This window comes from Oncorhynchus mykiss, chromosome 11, assembly GCF_057628025.1.
Source record: "Oncorhynchus mykiss isolate SJ-2025 chromosome 11, ASM5762802v1, whole genome shotgun sequence".
Lineage (NCBI taxonomy): Eukaryota > Metazoa > Chordata > Actinopteri > Salmoniformes > Salmonidae > Oncorhynchus > Oncorhynchus mykiss.
Genome location: NC_143032.1, coordinates 63391607 through 63399883, shown reverse-complemented (window position 1 = coordinate 63399883; position 8277 = coordinate 63391607).

Genomic DNA, 8277 nt, shown 5'->3' with positions numbered 1-8277 from the left:
CCCAAGCTTCATGCCCACCTCCCAGTTCAACCTAACCCTAACTCTAGCCCAAACTACAAACGAAACCCTAACCTCATGTGGTTTTGGTAATGTCCGTTTTCACCACTAGAGGCCTGGCTTTCTCCACATACATCTAGTCTGGAATCAAACATGTACAGGCCGGGACAAGTGCTCCAGAAGTCCTCTTAGCACTGATCCAGACTACCCAAGCCTAAATCCTAACCTTATGGATGGACTAGGACATACACTATATATACAAACGTATGTGGACATCCCTTCAAATTAGTGGATTCGGCCATTTCAGCCACACCTGTTGCTGACAGGTGTATAAAATCGCGCACACAGCCATGCAATCTCCATAAACAAACATTGGCAGTAGAATGACCTTACTGAAGAGCTCAGTGACTTTCAATGTGGCACCTTCATAGGATGCCACCCTTCTAACAAGTCAGTTCATCAAATGTCTACCCTGCTAGAGCTGCCCCGGTCAGTTTTAAGTGCTGTTATTGTGAATTGGAAATGTCCAGGAACAACAACGGCTCTGCTGCGAAGTGGTAGGCCACACAAGCTCACAGAACGGGACCGCCGAGTGCTGAAGCGAGTAGCTCGTAAAAAACATATGTCCTCAGTTGCAACACTCACTAACAAGTTCCAAACTGCCTCTGGAAGCAACGTCAGCACAAAACTGTTAGTCGGGAGTTTGGGTTTCCATGGCCGAGCAACCACACACAAGCCTAAGATTACCATGTACAATGCCAAGCATAGGCTGGAGTGGTGTAATGCTCGCCGCCCTTGGACTCTGGAGCAGTGGAAACGCGTTCTCCGGAGTGATGGATCACGCTTCACAATCTGTCAGTCCGACGGACAAATCTGGGTTTGACGAATGCCAGGAGAACATTACCTGCCCGAATGCATATTGCCAACTGTAAAGTTTGGTGGATGAGGATTAATGGTCTGGGGCAGTTTTTCATGGTTTCATCCTTAGTTCCAGTGAAGGGAAATCTTAACACTACAGCTTACAATGATATTCTAGACGATTCTATGCTTCCAAATTTGTGGCAACAGTTTGGGGAAGGCCTTTTCCTGTTTCAGCATGAGAATGGCCCCGTGCACAAAGAGAGGTCCACACAGAAATGGTTTGTCGAGATCGGTGTGGAAGAACTTGACTGGCCAGCACAGAGCCCTGACCTCAATCCCATCGAACACCTTTGTGATAGATTGAAACGCCGACTGCGAGCCAGGCTTAATCGCCTAACATCGCTAACATCAAAAATCAAAATAAAATTTGATTTGACATCAGTGCCCGACCTCACTAATGTTCTTGTGGCTGAATGGAAACAAGCCCCCGCAGCAGTGTTCCAACGTCTAGTGGGAAGCCTTCCAAGAAGAGTGGAGGCTGTTACAAAAGCAAAGGGGGACCAACTCCATATTAATACCCATGATTTTGGAATGAGATGTTTGACGAGCAGGTGTCCACATGGTTTTGGTCATGTAGTGTACTACGTAGATGGACCCAAAGAAGCTACACAGGTGGAAGACACTTCACTGCCCAGAGTAAAAAAACTGACACCACCTGATACCTTCTAGCTCAGACAGACAGACAGACAGACAGACAGACAGACAGACAGACAGACAGACAGACAGACAGACTACAGACTTTAGAAAATGCATGAACAGTGGAGTTGTTTATTCTTGACATCTCAGCTTGAGCCTTTCTTCAGAATATTTCCGATTTGATGGCTAGAGTTGGCTAAAGCAACACAGCTGGCACCCTGGCTATTGCTAGTTTTATTGCTTGTTGGAAAAGTTACATTACAGGTGTTAGATCCACTTAGGTCTTTAAGCATTGATCATTGGTCTATAATACATATTTTAATGTCTCTAGTAAACATCAGTTAGCAGAACTGGCTTCATGAAAAAAACTCATCCCAGAACTATGCTAAGGACTTCTCTTTTTTTTCTCCAGAGGAAATTATTATTATCTCACTCCCAACATAATGACAGTTTTTTCAGGCACTGCACCACCTCTGTTACTTTCTTTCACAATAGAGAGAGAAATTATTTTATTTCTTCCTGCATTGTTTCCATGGTGCATGTGAAGTAGTGAAACGTGTGGCTGGTCAGAAAACAGTTAATGGCTTCAATGTGGAAGGCTAGAGCAGAAAGCAGAAAGGAAGGCTAGTACAGGAACACACGGACATCAGGCTAGAACAGAAACACACTGACACCAGGCTAGAGCTGAAACACTGACACCAGGTTAGATCAGAAACACACAGACACCAGACTATAGCAGAAACACACTGACACCAGGCTAGAGCTGAAACACACAGACACCAGGCTAGATCTAAAACACATGGACGCCAGGCTAGAGCTGAAACACGGACAACAGGCTAGAGCAGAAACACACAGACACCAGGCTAGAGCAGAAACACACAGACACCAGGCTAGAACAGAAACACACTGACACCAGGCTAGAGCTGAAATACGGACACCAGGCTAGAGCAGAAACACTGACACCAGACTAGAGCAGAAACACACAGACACCAGGCTAGAGCTGAAACACGGACACCAGGCTAGAGCAGAAACACTGACACCAGACTAGAGCAGAAACACACAGACGCCAGGCTAGAGCAGAAACACACTGACACCAGGCTAGATCTGAAACACATGGATGCCAGGCTAGAGCTGAAACACACTGACACCAGGCTAGAGCAGAAACACACGGACACCAGGCTAGAACAGAAACACACAGACACCAGGCTAGAACAGAAACACACGGACACCAGGCTAGAACAGAAACACACAGACACCAGGCTAGAACAGAAACACACAGACAACAGGCTAGAACAGAAACACACAGACAACAGGCTAGAACAGAAACACACGGGCACCAGGCTAGAGCAGAAACACACGGGCACCAGGCTAGAGCAGAAACACCAGGGGCTGGAACAGAAACACTACGAAACCAGGCTAGAAAAATCCTCTGTCAGCCTAAATGACAGATGAATATGGTTATTTCCTAGGTCAGAGCTTTTTATCACTTTCATCAGAGGACATTTACCCACCCACAACACAGACAGAGAGAGGAGACTCAAACAGACTCAAATTAAATAGGTGAGGTTAGATTAGACTTTTATTGAGTTGAAAGGAAAGCATTAATTTGCAAACATGCACAAAGAACGAACCAGGATTATGATAATTTATTATAATGTCAATCTTGTAATTATATGTTTTTGATACCATCACAAAACCCCAGGAGAATGATCTTGCTGATGTTGCCTTAATTTCAACTATTGACCAGCTAAGGACAATGTGCCAAATCCTAACACCTAACTGTGACTTTCTGATCTTGTAAAAAGAGTCAATTGTGTTATTACAATTCCAAAAATGAGCTTAATCTGAGTTAGTTGGTCACAGTTTACAGCTATACAATCCCTTCTGCGCTTTTATCAAGACACACAGTACCAGTCCCTACCAATACTGTCTCCTTTTGTTCTGTAGATGTGTTTCTCCCAAAATATGTTTTTTACACAAACCAACCAAACACAATGGATAAAGTGCTAACTATTTATGTAGTTCTTAAAGGAAATGCATCCATGAATTGAATATGAGCATTGAAGAGTCCCTGTTAATCCTGTCAACAAAGGAAGTCAAAAAACTAAAACAACAGCAAAGGCACAGGACACAACGTGGAACATCTAGGTGAATGGAGCCAGTATTACAGCAGCTGATGTTGGATGTCACCAGAACCATATAAATATATGGCTCTGGATGTCACTCGGAGACAAACATACAACAATGACATACTTCAAACATACAGAAATGGCATACTTCTGACATCTGCAGACAGAGAGGAAGTGGGTGGGCGTACAGTATGTTAGCAGAGTTCCCTGCCATTAACTAATGCAAGGCATGTTCCTAAATATAATGTTCTTCCCAACTCATGACCTACAAGGCGATGGGGATGTACAGTGGCTTGTGAAAGTACCCCCCCCCCCCGGCATTTTTCCAATTTTGTTGTCTTACAACCTGGAATTAAAATAGATTTTGGGGGGGTTTGTATCATTTGATTTATACACAACAGTAGGCTGGGTAGGCTGTGTTAACTGACTGTGTTAACTGACTAACTAATTTCTGAACAATTTGATGTTATTTTAATGGGGGAAAAAAAGGACATTTCTAAGTGATCCCAAACTTTGAACGGTAGTGTTATATATATATATATATACACACACACATATACATATAAACACACACATATATATATATATATATATTCTAATGTTACCTAAGACCTTCATAAACACAACCAAATGATTATTTTTGCAATAGCATATATGAAATGTATTAATTACACTGTTAGCTTGGAGGGGGTTCCCTCAAGGCCCAGCGGTTGTCGTGATGAAAGGGGATGTTTGGCATTATGTTAATACTGTATATGTTCGAGGCCTAATGGTACAGTCCTGGGAAATGTTGATATCTATACCAATTCAAGCCAGCCCTACAGTATCGTTAAACAGGGGGTTACATACTGTACCTATTGAATATAGCATGGTTGTTTAAGAGACTATCCGTTCTGAAATCCTGCAGCTGCAGGCTTAGACTGATTCATGTAAATGGCAGAAATTTTATTTAGAAAATAGATTTTTTTGTAACTCTGGCTTCTCAAACCGACGCGGACATTCAAATTATTACTGAATCTTGGTTTAAGAAGTCGAGGCCAAATTCTGATGCGTTTCTGACTTGTTATAATGTATATAGATCTGACAGAGTTGGCAGAGGTGGGGAAGTCGCCAACTTAAATGCTTCTGTGTCAATTTCCATACCAAAGCAATTTTAATGTGGGCCTTGGTAATAACACCCAGCTAACGGTAGTGGGAATTTATTGCCCTTCATCAGCTACTCCCTGTGAGTTTAAAACATTGTCTGACTTGCTATCGAAGTATGCAAAGCCTGAATTATTAATAACAGGCTGAAATATTGTTGTACTGAGTTAAACCTCACTCAGCTGATAACTAAACCAACTGCCCCAACATTAAACACCCTGAAAAAGCTACTCCTTTATATACAGTGCCTTGCGAAAGTATTCGGCCCCCTTGAACTTTGCGACCTTTTGCCACATTTCAGGCTTCAAACATAAAGATATAAAACTGTATTTTTTTGTGAAGAATCAACAACAAGTGGGACACAATCATGAAGTGGAACGACATTTATTGGATATTTCAAACTTTTTTAACAAATCAAAAACTGAAAAATTGGGCGTGCAAAATTATTCAGCCCCCTTAAGTTAATACTTTGTAGCGCCACCTTTTGCTGCGATTACAGCTGTAAGTCGCTTGGGGCATGCCTCTATCAGTTTTGCACATCGAGAGACTGAAATTTTTTCCCATTCCTCCTTGCAAAACAGCTCGAGCTCAGTGAGGTTGGATGGAGAGCATTTGTGAACAGCAATTTTCAGTTCTTTCCACAGATTCTCGATTGGATTCAGGTCTGGACTTTGACTTGGCCATTCTAACACCTGGATATGTTTATTTTTGAACCATTCCATTGTAGATTTTGCTTTATGTTTTGGATCATTGTCTTGTTGGAAGACAAATCTCCATCCCAGTCTCAGGTCTTTTGCAGACTCCATCAGGTTTTCTTCCAGAATGGTCCTGTATTTGGCTCCATCCATCTTCCCATCAATTTTAACCATCTTCCCTGTCCCTGCTGAAGAAAAGCAGGCCCAAACCATGATGCTGCCACCACCATGTTTGACAGTGGGGATGGTGTGTTCAAGGTGATGAGCTGTGTTGCTTTTACGCCAAACATAACGTTTTGCATTGTTGCCAAAAAGTTCAATTTTGGTTTCATCTGACCAGAGCACCTTCTTCCACGTTTGGTGTGTCTCCCAGGTGGCTTGTGGCTAACTTTAAACAACACTTTTTATGGATATCTTTAAGAAATGGCTTTCTTCTTGCCACTCTTCCATAAAGGCCAGATTTGTGCAATATACGACTGAGTCTCCCACCTCAGCTGCAGATCTCTGCAGTTCATCCAGAGTGATTATGGGCCTCTTGGCTGCATCTCTGATCAGTCTTCTCCTTGTATGAGCTGAAAGTTTAGAGGGACGGCCAGGTCTTGGTAGATTTGCAGTGGTCTGATACTCCTTCCATTTCAATATTATCGCTTGCACAGTGCTCCTTGGGATGTTTAAAGCTTGGGAAATCTTTTTGTATCCAAATCCGGCTTTAAACTTCTTCACAACAGTATCTCGGACCTTCCTGGTGTGTTCCTTGTTCTTCATGATGCTCTCTGCGCTTTTAACGGACCTCTGAGACTATCACAATGCAGGTGCATTTATACGGAGACTTGATTACACACAGGTGGATTGTATTTATCATCATTAGTCATTTAGGTCAACATTGGATCATTCAGAGAACCTCACTGAACTTCTGGAGAGAGTTTGCTGCACTGAAAGTAAAGAGGGCTGAATAATTTTGCACGCCCAATTTTTCAGTTTTTGCTTTGTAAAAAAAGTTTGATATATCCAATAAATGTCGTTCCACTTCATGATTGTGTCCCACTTGTTGTTGATTCTTCACAAAAAAATACAGTTTTATATCTTTATGTTTGAAGCCTGAAATGTGGCAAAAGGTCGCAAAGTTCAAGGGGGCCGAATACTTTCGCAAGGCACTGTATCATTCTAACAAACGCCCCTCATAAGTATACAGAAAATGGAATCTTTGCTAATGAGTTCAGTGACCATTGTCCTGTTGCCTGCCATACAGCCGGGAGGAACTATTGGATATAAGAGCAACGTCAACTCACCAACATTACGACCAGGAATACGACTTTCCCGAAGTGGATCCTCTGTTTGGTCCACCACCCAGGACAATGGATCGGATCCCAGCCGGTGACCCAAAACAACGGCGCCGCAGATGGGGCGGTCTTCTGGTCAGGCTCCGTAGATGGGCACATCGAGCGCACCGCTCCCGAGTATGCTACTCGCCAATGTCCAGTCTCTTGACAACAAGGTAGATGAAATCTGAGCACGGGTTGCATTCCAGAGAGACATCATAGACTGTAACGTTCTTTGTTTCACGGAAACATGGCTCACTCGGGATACGTTATCAAAGTCGGTACAGCCACCTGGTTTCTTCACGCATCGCGCCAACAGAAACAAACATCTCTCTGGTAAGAAGAAGGGGCAGGGGTGTATGACTTATGATTAACGAGACGCAGTGTGATCATAACAAAATACAGGAACTCAAGTCCTTTTGTTCACCTGTCTTGGAATTACTTTCAATCAAATGCCGACTGCATTATCTACCAGCAGAATTCTCTCCCCCAAGCAGACACATCGACGGCCCTGAAAGAACCTCATTGGACTCTATGTAAACTGGAAACCATATATCCTGAGGCTGCATTTATTGTAGCGGGGGATTTTAACAAGGCTAATCTGAAAACAAGGCACCCTAAATTTTATCAGCATATCGAATGCACAACCCGGGCTGGTAAAACCCTGGATCATTGTTCCTCTAACTTCCATACAAAGCCCTCCCCTGCCCTCCTTTTGGCAAATCTGACCACGACTCCATTTTGTTGCTCCCAGCCTATAGACAGAAACTTAAACAGGAAACGCCCGTGCTCAGGTCTGTTCAACGCTGGTCCGACCAATCGGATTCCACGCTTCAAGATTGCTTCGATCACGTGGACTGGGATATGTTCTGCATAGTGTCGGACAATAACATTGATGAACACGCTGATTCGGTGAGCGAGTTTATTAGCAAGTGCATCGGTGATGTTGTACCCACAGCGACTATTAAAACCTTCCCCAATCAGAAACCGTGGATTGATGGCAGCATTCGTGCAAAACTGAAAGCGAGTACCACTGCTTTTAATCAGGGCAAGGTGACCGGAAACATGACTGAATACAAACAGTGTAGCTATTCCCTCCGCAAGGCAATCAAACAAGCTAAGCGTCAGTATAGAGACAAAGTAGAGTCACAATTCAACGGCTCAGACACGAGAAGTATGTGGCAGGATCTACAGTCAATCACGGACTACAAAAAGAAAACCAGCCCCATCGCGGACCACGATGTCTTGCTCCCAGACAAACTAAACAACTTTTCTGCTCGCTTTGAGGACAATACAGTGCCACCGACACGACCCGCTACCAAAACCTGCAGGCTCTCCTTCACTGCAGCCAACGTGAGTAAAACATTAAAACATGTTAACCCTCGCAAGGCTGCAGGCCCAGACGGCATCCCCAGCCGCGTCCTCAGAGCATGCGCA